Consider the following 13,475-nt stretch of genomic DNA (forward strand, 5'->3'; position numbering starts at 1 on the left):
AACCATAGGGTAAGGAGTGATGTCCTTTTAAATTGATTGGTTAAGAAAGTTTGTAATATTACAAATCTATTTGCTATGAAATGCGCGGACTCTGCTGTAACAGCTGGGGAAGGCCTATATAAGATATCCTTTGGAGAAGCTCGGGGTCTTTTGCCCAACCTGCTGGACCTGCGTGTCCGCGTAGGCAGCTGGACCCTGGCTAGCCAGTCTTACAATAAACCCTGCTTGCTGTTTGCAGTCTTTGGAGTCTCTTTGTCGTTATAGGGCGATCTCAATCCGTGCCCTAACACAGCCCACATTCCCTTCCTGTTGTCTCTCTCTCTTTATTTATTTATTAATTTTTTTGGTGGGGGAGGGAGGCATCACACCCAGCGATGCGCAGGGTTTACTCCTGGCTCTGCACTCAGGAATTAGGAATTACTCCTGGAGGTGCTCGGGGGATGCTGGAAATCGAACCTGGGTTGGCCACAGACTGTGTTATTGCTCCAGGCCCTAAATAGATCTCTTTAAATAATCACTGTATCACTGTCATCCCGTTGCTCATTGATTTGCTCGAGCAGGCACCGATAACGTCTCTATTGTGAGATTTATTGTTACTGTTTTTGGCATATCGAATACGCCATGAGTAGCTTGCCGGGTTCTCCGAGAGGGACGGAGGAATCAAACCTGGGTCGGCCACGTGCAAGGAAAACGTCCTAGAATTTATTCTCTTATTGCAAACCACCCTCATCCCCAATAAGGTCCATAAAGCCCATCAGGTTTATCTGCAGCTGACCTCTGCAGCTGAAGCGTCGTCCCCCAAGATTTTCCTTATTCTTGAGGTTCCAGCCTTACCCACCTCCTGTAACAGCTCTGTCACTGTCACTGTCACTGTCATCCCATTGCTCATCGATTTGCTCGAGCGGGCACCAGTTAAGTCTCCATTGTGAGACTCGTTACTGTTTTGGCATATCAAATATGTCACGGGGAGCTTGCCAGGCTCTGCCGTGTGGGCGGGATACTCTCGGTAGCTTGCCGGGCTCTTCGAGAGAGGCGAAGGAATTGAACCCGGGTCAGCTGCATGCAAGGTGAACGCCCTATCCGCTACACTATAGCTCCAGCCCTTTCTCATGTCATAGGACCATTTCCCCAGTCCTCTGTCATTCCTATGATGACCCACTGTAAGAAAGAAAATATTTCAGATTATATAAACTGGTGAATTTTGTCCCGTGATAGAGCACATGCTTTGCATGTATGAAGCCCTAGGTTTGGTTCCTAGTACCAAACATATAAAACAGAACAACAGACAACAAATGCGGACCAAGGAGGTGGCTTGGTGATGGAGCACATACTTCTCATGTCTGAGGCTCTGGGTTGAATACCTGGCATCAAAAACCAAAAACAGACCCAAAAATGTTAACGCGCCCACATGCTCGGTTCTAATTGTACCTGCCCTTAGCACTAGGGTGGAAGTCTCTATGAAAAAGTTTTGAAGACTAAAATGTTATTAATCATAAGTTTTTTTTAAAACATGAGGCCAGGTAGGGCTGGAGCAGATAGCACAGTAGTAGGGCGTTTGCCTTGCATGCAGCAGACCCGTGTTCAATTCCTCCGCCCCTCTCGGAGAGCCCAGCAAGCTACCGAGAGTATCTCACCCGCAAGGCAGAGCCTGGCAAGCTCCCCGTGGTGTATTGATATGCCAAAGACAGAAACAACAAGTCTCACGATGGTGCCCACTCGAGCAAATCCATGAGCAATGGGATGACAGTGACAGTGAGGCCAGGTAAGGCATTTGCCTTGGACACAGCTGCCCTGGGTTCCATCCCCAGCACCAAATATGGTCCCCCAGGCCTCTCCAGAAGAGAAGGGATCCCTGAGTGCAGAGCCAGGAGTGATTCCTCAACATTTCCAGGTGTAGCCCAAAACAACACTAATAGTAATCCCGGTTAGGAGAGGGTTCTGAGAAATAGAGAAATAGCTCGGGGGTATCTTAGATGTCCTGCCTTGTAAGCACAAGGTCACAGTCATTGAACCCTGATGTCACCGCATGCACAGAGCATCGTCCTGCAGCTCTGCTGTCGTCCCGGGCCCTGGGAACAACTCTAAATATGCCAAGTCACCCTCCTTCCATTGCAGGTAACTTGGGTGAAGGGGGGGTGGGGAAGAAAGGTAGTGGCCCCTAGGGGGCAGTCTACTGCCTTCCTCAATGGAGGAGGCCCTGCTGAATTAGGATCACAGAGAAACCTGCGGAGAGCTCCTAGCTGGCACAGAACTTGCATCTCCCTAGTTCTACCTGGCAGTTGTCAAACTGCGACTCCGTCCCACGTGACGTTCACTGCACAGGAAGTTCCCGCTCCTGCCCATGTCCACACCCATTTCTCTTGGAACCGTGGGTTTAAGCGAGAGCAAGGAATTGCTCTTTGCAGAAGAAAAAGAAAAAAATCAACTCTCACCTTGTTCAGATTCTATTCTCTTTCCCTTCTTCTCAGGAAAGATTTTCAGGAGGGAGACAATTGGTGACGTAAATAAGTTTACGTGCGAAATATGAGGGGGGAAAAAAGAGAGACGGGGACTCAAAAGAGAGAGAGAGAGCAGGTGTTTCCAGAGTGAGGAGAGTCAAGTAAATGCACATCCCAAGTAGAGATCTGTGTTCCGTAGACTAAAAGAGAAAGAGTGCATGTCTCAAGTGACCCTGGAGTGGGGAAATGCATGCCTTTACCCCCATCATCATCATCATCATCATCATCATCATCATCATCATCATCATCATCATCATCATCATCATCCCGTTGATCGTTGATTTTCTCGAGCGGTCTCAGTAACATCTCCATTCGTCCTAGCCCTGAGATTTTGGCAGACTCTCTTTACTCGTCCTTCCCAACGGTGCCGCATTGGAGGCTCTTTCAGGGTCAGGGGAATGAGACCCATCACTGTTACTGGTATGAATGAGACCCATCACTGTTACTGCATATGAATACTCCATGGGGAGTTTTTGAGGCTCTTCCATGTGGGCAGGAAACTCTCGGTAGCTTGCCAGGTTCTCCCAGAGGGAGAAGTAGGCTATAAGATGTTGGGAGCTTGGTTTTATAGTCTTTGGATGTTGGCCGTTGATGGGATTACACAGTGCCGGAATCTGGGTGGAAGAAGCCCAGTCCTGATCCGAGCAGGCTTGGTGGTCTCCGCCCCAGGTTCCACACACCTGGGTTCCTCTGCTGGTACCTTCATGCGTGAGGCTTTTCGACCTTTGCCCCCATGAGGTCAGTTTTTATACAGATTTTCCTCTTCTCCAAAACCCTTTTTCAGGGTGTTGTCATGGGGGCTGAGGGGAGTGAAGCTTAGAACTGTGGATGAGAAATCATATTCTTAAGTTTGATATTCTTAGCAGGGTCTCTGTTCCTACCTTAGGGCTACTCCTTTCATGGAGTTCAACAGTGCTCTGAGTCTAGAATGCTGCATCTCAAAGGCTTTCTGGGCTACTCAGGTTGGTCCAATATTTCAAAGGCCTTCAAGCCTTTGGGTTGGCATGGGTTCCAGACAGTCTTTACTCAATCTGTGTTACCAGGCTTTCCTTGTCTGTCTCCTTGCCTCTAACATTCACAGAACTTTGCATAGATTTTGTTTTGTGTTTTGTTTATTTTTCCTTTGTTTTTATTTTTTTAATCTTTGTTTTTGATTTTGTTTTATTTTTTTAGGCCATAAGTATTCTTTCTAGGAACCCTATACACCTTATTAATTTTTTTGTTTTTTTTTAATTTTTATTCGTGAATCACCGTGAGGTACAGTTACAAACTTATGAACTTTCATGTTTTGTTTACATCCCTCCACCAGTGCCCATTCTTCTCCACCAATGATCCCAGTATCCCTCCCACCACCCCCACCTCAACCCCCACCACCCCACCCTGCCTCTGTGGCAGGGCATTCCCTTTTGTTCCCTCTCCTGTTGGATGTTGTAGTTTGCAATAGAAGTATTGAGTGGCCATCATGTTCGGTCTATGTTAGGAGGACCCACTCGGGTTGAAAGCTGTGTGCTGAAAGTAGATTAATATTTTTTAACTCCACGTCAGTTATAACTTCTGTGTTAATTCATATGTGATCAATCCACTTAGTTGATTCTTTCTGTCCTATGCTCACATCCTATATATACACTGCAGCAGAGAGATTCTCTTTTTTAAAAATTTTTTTTAATTAATGAATCACCGTGAGGGTACAGATGCAGATTTACATATCTTCATACTTGTGTTTCAGTCACACACTGCTGAAGTACCCATCCCTCCACCAGTGCCCATTCTCCTCCACTGATGACCCCGGCATCCCTCCCACCCCCCTATCCCTTTCCCTCCACCCCACCCCACCTCTGTGGCTGGGCATTTTCTTTTGTTCTCTAGCAGAGAGATTCTCTTAAGCAACCTCCAGTCTACGGTTTCACAGATTCACCGTCCCTGCCTAGTTCTTGGTGGCGCTCCCCACGAAGTGCTCTGCCTGCTGGAAGTTTCTTGGCCTCCCCTGAAGATGGCCACGTGTTTCCATTTCTGCTTTTCAAGAGTTATTTGTGTTTGCTCCCAAGTTGATTCATGCCAGCTGTCTCTGCTATTGTAATTTACATCATTGGATTAAGTACAATATAAACCAATAGAAAGCGAATACAAAAAAGGTATTCATTACCGGAAAATAAAATGGAACAACTTGGAAGACTTGACAAAGGCGAGGCGGCGACCCTGGCTTAGATGTGAGAGCAACCTAAAGATCGGGGCGGGGAAGAGAGAAAACGCTAGACAAACGCTGCCGTTCAGATTTCTTTTCAAATCCGCCTCTAACGTCTCCACCGCTTGAAAGAAATGAAAACAGGAAATCAGAGATGAGGCACACAGGGTGTGGTTTCTAGAAGAAAAAAGACAGAGAAAAGATAGTGGCGAGGCATCAAAAGGTTTGTAGGCAGATATGTATGTGCACCCACACGGGACATCTTTTATGTTAACATAAACATGTCCAGTCTGTATCCTTCTTCTTCTTCTTTTTTTTTTTTTTCACGATTCTCTCCCGCTGCAGTAGCTTGAAGCCTTCCTGTAGATAATGACTCTACTGTGTTCCCGTCAGGGCTGGTCACAGATTTCACAGCCCCCCGGGAGGAAGCAGAAAGGTGAGGCTCCTTGTTCCCAAAGCACGGAGGATTTGGAGAGGGCGGTGCAGTCGTTAGACCAAGCTTGGGGGCTCCCTCCTCTCAGTGTGGATCCCGAAACAGACCCCGAGGTTGCCTCGGATTCTCATTGCCTGGCCCTGAACTTGACCTCCAGGGGAAGATTTCTTCACTCCACGGTGATAGGCTGAGAATGTCCAGTTGGCCTGGCGCTAGACGCCCCCAGGTGGGACCTGGAACAGAAACCTTGCCCTTAGGACACTCCTGTCTGGGGACAGTGTTAGAGACACAGAGGAGACCGATGTCGCAGCTATGTCCGCCTGCCCTCTTACCGAGCCCAAACGAGATTGCCCCTGTGAACACAAATGAACGAAGACATTCTGATTGTACGGGAGTTCTTTTATGGGATGGAAGAGAAAAATGTTCTATTGTAACTTTTTTATCCCCCCCACCCCACCTTAGAAAGATGCTGAGTCCATTACTAGTGACAAGCGATCTAAGAAGGGGCTATCTCAAAGTTGAAATCTTGGGCTGGAGCAATAGCACAGCGGGTAGGGCGTTTGCCTTGCACGCGGCCAACCCGTGTCTGTTTCCCAGCATCCCATAGGGTCCCCTGAGCACCGCCAGGAGTGATTCTTGAGTGTAGAGCCAGGCGTAACTCCTGAGCATTGCTGGGTATGACACAAAAAGCAAAAAAAAAAGAAAAAAGTTGAAATCTAGCAATTCCTTCACACACACACACACACACACACACACACACACACACACACACACTCAGTCTGTAATCCACTGATCTCCCTGATTCTTACCTACTCCAGGGTGGCAGTAACAAGACCAGACTTCGGGCTCCCAAAGCCATTCCCCCCGCTTCTGCTCCCCAGTGCTAAAGCTGCATGTCCCTTTCCCTTCCTGGGTCTTGACCACCCCCCCAAAAATAAAGATCACTGTCACTGTCACTGTCATTGTCATCCCGTTGGTCATCAATTTGCTCGAGCGGGCACCAGTAACGTCTCCATTGTGAGACTTGTTGTTACTGTTTTTGGCATCTCGAATATGCCATGGGGAGCTTGCCAGGCTCTGCCATGGGGGCGAGATACTCTCAGTAGCTTGCTGGGCGGAGGAATCGAACCCGGGTCAACCGAGTGCAAGGCGAATGCCCTACCCGCTGTGCTATTGCTCCAGCCCCCCCCCCCCCAATCAAGATAGGTGCAGAAAACCAGTTAAGTCTGTTTTCAGTGATAGTCTCTCATCTATCTTAAACCGAGAGCCAAGGACCTGGGGCTGGGAGCAGAGAGGTGGCAGCCCGTCCCCACCATCCTCTCAGCCTTCTGCCCTCCCTCTCCTGCTCTCCTCCACCACATCTCTTGTCCCCTTAGGCTGTGCATTCCCCTCATCACCACCTCCACTTACTTTGAGTATTCATTCTGGGTTTCTCAGAAATGGGCTGTTCAACAGGATGGGAGGCTCATGGGGTATGTCCTTGCCTTTCTCTCTGCCTAGGAGCCTGTGTCTGTATGTCCTTCTCCCACACACCGGCATGCCAAGAAAAGGATGTGCTTCCTCTGTCCCTCCAGATTCTTCTTGGACTTGTGGGGCCGTCAAATAAACACCACACTAGATTAGTAGGAGAAAATAATAAATGCGATCACGTAGATATGAAGAGTCAGCATGCCCATAGATGCTAAAGGGGAAAATGAAGATATCGGCCCTGAGCTAAGGAAATCAGGTACCGGGGCCTCAGGGAGAGAGATAGAGAGAGGGGCTCGCTGGAGGAGGAGACAGATGCTCCTGACCAGATGTTTGGTTCTGGCTTTTTGTGGTTGTTGTTGTTTGTTTGGGGGGGCACACCCAGTGGTGCTCAGGGCTTAGTCCTGACTCTATGCTCAGGGACCAGGTGAGCTACCTGGGATAGAATTTGGGTCAGCTGCATGCAAGGCAAAAATCCTACCCATTCATGGTACTACTCTGGCCCTCAGATGTTCTATATTTAGATGCTTTGTCCTGCCCAAAAGAGATATTTCTCTTATAGATTATTTGTGATGAAAATCCTCATTGTGAGCAATACCATCCAATTTTATTCTTGGTTGACCTCAGAATGGAATAATCCGTGTACCCAGGTGAGACAGCTCACTCAGGAAGGCCCAGCCTGGGCAGCTTAGGGAAAACTCTCCTTCCATCCTGGAGCGAGGGTTTCAAGATGTACACATAAATACAAATTACTAGCTACCGTGTCTTTTATAGTGATGGGGGGTTGGGGTGAATAATGCAGTTAGTCTCGATGTCTTGGGATGCTAAGAGGGACCAAGCGAAACTCATTTCATGACAATCTAAAACACTAGTTCAAGACTATCAGTTTCTTTTGTTTTCGTTTGTTTGCTTGTTTTGGGGGGATAAACCTGGGGTTGCCATGGCACAGTGTTATTCCTGGCGCAATGCTAAGAGTCACTCCTTAGCGGTGCTCAAAATCAAAATCGGGTCTCTAGGACACAAAACATGTGCCCAGCCTGTTGAGCTGTTTGTCTGGCACCTAGACATTACTCTTTTGGAGGAGGAGGGCTTAGGCGTCAAACACAGCAGGACTTGGGTGCTATTCCTAGCTTTGTGTGTCACTATTCACAGTGCTCTGGAAGACATATGTTGAGCCAGAGATCAAACCGGGGTCAGTCACATGCAAGGCAACTATCTTAACCTCTGCACAATTTTTTTTTTTTGCTTCTTGGGTCACACCCGGAGATACACAGGGGTCACTCCTGGCTCTGCACTCAGAGATTACTCCTGGCAGTGCTCAGGGGACCCTATGGGATGCTGGGAATCGAACCAAGGTCGGTCGCATGCAAGGCAAATGCCCTCCCCACTGTGCTATCATTCCAGCCCCCTCCGCTCGATCTTTTTGGCCTTTAAGCATTATTTTTTGGTTATTGGTGTTCAGGGCACACTCACTCTTGTCAGTACTCACTGGACCATATGCAATGCCAGAGGCCAAACTGGGATTAGCCACATGCAAGACATGTGCCTTACTCTACATACATTTTTTTCTGGCCTTAATTGTTATTTTCGAACAAACAGCCCACCAATTTCCTTAGCTGTCAAGGTGAGGTTCTCCTAGTGCCAAAATATTCACCAGCTATATAGCCACATAATACTGTATGCACACCACTATTCATCACAGGACTCAGCACAGTAGCTAAGAGTTAGAATCAACCTAGATGTCCAACAACAGGTCAGTGGATCATGAAGATGTGGTATATGTACTCAATGGAATATTATGCTGCTTTAAAGAATGATGAAGTGTACAATTTGTTGAAACGTGGAAGGAACTAGAAAATATCATGTTAAATGAAGCAAGCAAGAGAAAGGACAAATATGGGATGATCTCACTTATAAGTGGTATTTGGAGTAACTCTATGAGGAAATGCAATGGTTTAAATGGGGGGGAATGCCTAAATCATCCTTGATTCTAGAGTATAAGGAAAAGAAGGAAATAAATAGAGTGAAGGGGGAAAGAGAGAGATGAGAAGCAACAGGGAAAGGGGTCAAGCGAACCCAGGCACACTGGTGATGTAATGTCACTGTCATTGTCATCCCATTGCTCATCAATTTGCTCGAGCGGGCACCAGTAACGTCTCCATGGTGAGACTTGTTACTGTTTTTGGCATATTGAATACTCCAAGGGGAGCTTGCCAGGCTCTGCCATGCGGGCGGGATACTCTCGGTAGCTTGCCGGGCTCTCCGGGAAGGGTGGAAGAATCAAACTTGGGTCAGGCTCGTGCAAGGCAAATTCCCTACCCGCTGTGCTATCGCTCCAGCCCTGGTGATGTAATGAAAGAGCTAAATATCCAAACCACAGAGTCAACAAACTGAAATCGCAAGACCCAAACTTGAATAACCAAGTTTTAAAGGTGCCTGTCATGATGGCAGGCTGGGGCTGGGGTGGGTAGCAGGCTGGGGTGGGTGGCTGGTGGGAGCACTGGTGGAGGGAAGTTGATACAGGTGGGATTGGTGATGGAACATTTTATGTCCTAAACCCAACTAGGAACAACTTCGTCATTCATGGTGCTTTAAGAAAAAAAAAATGCTGAAGAAATAGAATAGAAAAAAAAATCAAGAAAACGTTGACCATCCCCAGTCAGGATGTAGCCAAACAATCACTTTGGTGCACTGTGAGTTTCTCCAGCGTCGACAAAAGAGAACAATCATCGCCGGCTGATGCTGGCTACTACAATACCAGTGGACACCAGCCCCTTCGTGGGGACTTGCGTAGGCTCAAAGGGTTGCCACAAATAGAGATGGATTTCTATTTTAGGCCTGGTGCTATCGAGTGTAACTGTTGAAACCACCCCGAGTCTGGGGCAAGGCGAGAGCTATTTGAAGTGCTCCTTAAATGTGGTCTTTGAAATGCTGAACTGTGGTGCGTGTGGTCGAATCTCTTTCTTGGTCTCCGCCATGGCGGGGTTGGAAACTGTTCAGAGCCACTCGCATCGTGTCCGTGTGAACAAGGCGAGGACTCGGGCAGGGACGGGGCCGGTGAACTGCAGCCTCCCGGCGTGACCTCAAGTCACCTGTCTGATCATTGGTGGCAACTGTGCGTCTCCCTTCCAGGGATGTGGCCGTGCACTCACGTTCTCTTCGGGGCACTGTTGCGTTCTCACTGTGGCCAAAGTATAACTGTTTCTCCACGGCTGAATGCTCGTAAGGGCTCAGTTCAGATCAGCATCTACTGTGGACAAAGAAATTTGTAATGTTTGGAGAATAGGCAGCTGGGGATGAGACCCAGTGGTATAACACAGACGTGTGTGTGGGGCCCTGGGTTCAAGTCCAAAGCAAAGGAGTTTGTCTTTCTTTTCTTTCTTTCTTTCTTTCTTTCTTTCTTTCTTTCTTTCTTTCTTTCTTTCTTTCTTTCTTTCTTTCTTTCTTTCTTTCTTTCTTTCTTTCTTTCTTTCTTTCTTTCTCTCTCTTTCTCTCTTTCTTTCTCTCTTCCTTCCTTCCTCCTTCCTTCCTTCCTTCCTCCTTCCTTCCTTCCTTCCTTCCTTCTTCCTTCCTTCCTTCCTCCTTCCTTCCTTCCTTCCTTCCTTCTTCCTTCCTTCCTTCCTCCTTCCTTCCTTCCTTCCTTCCTTCCTTCCTTCTTCCTTCCTTCCTTCCTTCTTCCTTCCTTCCTTCCTTCTTTCCTTCCTTCCTTCCTTTCTTTCTCTTCCTTCCTTTCTTTCTTTCTTTCTTTCTTTCTTTCTTTCTTTCTTTCTTTCTTTCTTTCTTTCTTTCTTTCTTTCTTTCTTTCTTTCTTTCTTTCTTTCTTCTCTCTTCTTTCATTTTCTCTCTTTCTTTCATTTTCTCTCTTTCTTTCATTTTCTCTTTCTTTCTCTCTTTCTTTCTTTCTTTCTTTCTTTCTTTCTTTCTTTCTTTCTTTCTTTCTTTCTTTCTTTCTTTCTCTTTTTATTTCTTTCTTTTCTTTCTCCCCTTCTTTCTCTCTCCCTCTCTTCTCTTTCTCTCTCACTCTCTCACACACATGCACACACATGTGCATTTGGGAGCATTTGTTTTGACTCTGGAGTGTACCTAGAGAGCCATCTCATTGTCTCATTTTGTTTTTCAACTTTTCCCTCTCCTTCAACTACCTGCACATTTAGTCATTTGTCACCAAACTCTCTCTGTTTTTGTTCTTGCCACCCCTGCTCTAGGCTGTGTTCCCATGGATGCCTGCATCAATTATTCCCATCAATGAGTACGTTTTCTGCCATCTGGCCATTGTCTGTATTCAACTTTGTTTGCATCATTATCATGCTTTTCTTACATAATGTTTAGAACCAAAACTTTTCCCCCAAGCATCTCAACTTTGGCATTTTTGGTTTTTGTTTTGTTTTGTTTTTATTTTGTTTGGAGCCACTCCCAGCAGTGTGTTCGCTGGGACATGAAAGGGATCAAATCCAGGCTCCCATAGGCAAAACATACCCTCCAGCCCTTAGCCCCTTCTCCCTCCCTGGCTCTGACTTTGGCGTTCTTGACATTTGGGACCAGATGATTTATTGTGGGGCAGCTTTCCTGTGCATTATAGGAGACCAGCTTCTCAGGCTTCACACACTAAGACGTTCATTGTCGCGCGCCGCTTCGACCAGCAAAGAAACACGCAACTCGGAGATCCTTCTTGCTGCGATTTATTCAGGAACTTTCCATTGAAGAGGGAAGAAACGGGAACGAGGGGGAAACAAGGAGGAGGAGAGAGGGACGAACGAGGAGGAACCGACTAGCTAGGCAGCTTCCCCCCTTATATATCTCTCCCTGCTTGTTTGCCCTCAAGTGTCTGCAGCTGATAAACTAGCCATAACTTGTGAGCGTGACAAGACATCCTGATTCCCCATCAGGTGTTGTTCACGAGGCACAGTGCAACCAACAAGAAACAGGTGTTCACGAAGCACGGTCCCATGGAGGCTCTCCACAGTTCATTTAATCAGTTCTGGGGAAAAATGAAAGTATCTCTTGGGATGGATGGGAAGGTGCTTCCCTGACATGCAGTTGACCTAAGTTTGCTCCCCAGAACCACAAATGGTCCCTGAGCATCGCCACCAGGACGAATGCCTGAGCAGGGTCAAGAATACACCCCACGCACCACTGGGCATGGCCCAACACCCTCTCCCCTGCAGAAAGTGTTCCCTGATACTTTCCTAACTACATCCTCTGAGTTTGATTAAGTAGATTTTTAAATGTGATTCTAAGATTCTGTTCGTTTCTAGTTTAGGTTTGGACTACAATTATGGATTAATTAGAAGTGTTCTATTGCAAGTGTATGCCTCTGTGGTCGTCGCCTTTCTGCTATTTGATCATGACAATTCCACTATTGTTAGAGAAGATGGACTCTCGTGCTCTTTGACATGTGTTGAGACTTGCAGAAATGGGTGCAATTTTTGCGAATATTTCTGCGTGTTGAAATAATATACATTCTTCAGTTGTTGGGTACAAGATCCTATGTAAGTTAAGGTCAATCTCATTCATTGTGTAATTCAACTTGTAAATGTGTGCCAATTTTTATGTCACTGCATGTATCCATTACCAGGAAGGTGTGTTGTAAAATCCCCTATAAAGATTTGCCAATTTCACCTTAAAATAAAATTCATTTTTCATCATCTATTTTGAAGGTCTATAATAGCTGAACTCACACGGGTGTTGTTTATGTCTTCCTATTGAGTTGGAGTGATAGCACAGTGGGTAAGGCATTTGCCTTGCACGAGGCTGACCCGGGTTCGATTCCTCTGCCCCTCTCAGAGAGCCCGGCAAGCTACCGAGAGTATCTCACCCGCACGGCAGAGCCTGGCAAACTAACCTGTGGTGTATTCTATATGCCAAAAACAGTAACAACAAGTCTCACCACGGAGACTTTACTGGTGCCCACTCGAGCAAATTGATGAACAATGGGATGACAGTGATACAGTGATTGGGTTGCTACAGAACATGGCAAAGGGGAATCGTTCCAACAGTGCGACAACCACTCCTAGCAATACTCAGACTGCAAACTGGCAGCGCTGAAGGTCACCAGGGCTACAGCCAGTGCAGCTCAGGGGTCACCAGAACTACGTTCCGTGGTGCTTCTGGTGCATGCAATGGCAGGATCGAACTTGGAGCGAGTCCTCACTCCCGTCCTTGCTTCATGCCCTCATGCATGTGCTCTGCTATCATCGTGGTAGCCGCAGCTCTTTTTTAAGTTTGATTACCATTTACTTGGTCCCCTTTTTAAAAAACAAAATCCCCTTGTCTTCCTTTCTGTTGGTGTTGAGCTGCCCCAGGAAGCACACTCGGTTTTTGCGCTTATACACAGTGTCTGTGGTAGGTTAGACACAACGCATTTGGCTGTGCTGTTTGGCACGTAGCATGGTGCCAAGGACCAAATTTTCGGCCTCGTACCAGCAAGGAAGACGCTGCTCTACCATGGAGTCACTCCCAGCCCTGCCTCCTCTTCCTCTTTTCACTCTTAGACTTCCAACCTTTTGAACCTTTCTATTTTGGGGATGTCTTTGAATACCTAAATGGGTTTTCTCTCCATTCTCTTTTACATTAAACTCGACCATTGTCTCTTAACTAGCGAGACTACTCTAATTTATCATGTTTCCTATTATATTTGGATTTAATTCCACTGGGGTTTTTGTGTGTGTGTTTTCTATTTACTCTCTCTTTTCATGCCCTTTCATCCCCTTTTCTGTCGTCTTTTGGGTCTTTTCAATATCTCTCCTTTCCCTCTATTAGCCTAGAAATGGCATATTGTATTTCGACTGTGTTCCTGGTTATTTTAAACACCTGTTTACAAGTGGGACCTAAAGTCTTAAGTAAATACTGCTAACCTCTCTACAAAGAGTATCGAACATTCAGCACATTTTAGCCC

Source organism: Sorex araneus, chromosome 6 (genome assembly GCF_027595985.1).
Source record: "Sorex araneus isolate mSorAra2 chromosome 6, mSorAra2.pri, whole genome shotgun sequence".
In the NCBI taxonomy this organism is placed as follows: Eukaryota; Metazoa; Chordata; class Mammalia; order Eulipotyphla; family Soricidae; genus Sorex; species Sorex araneus.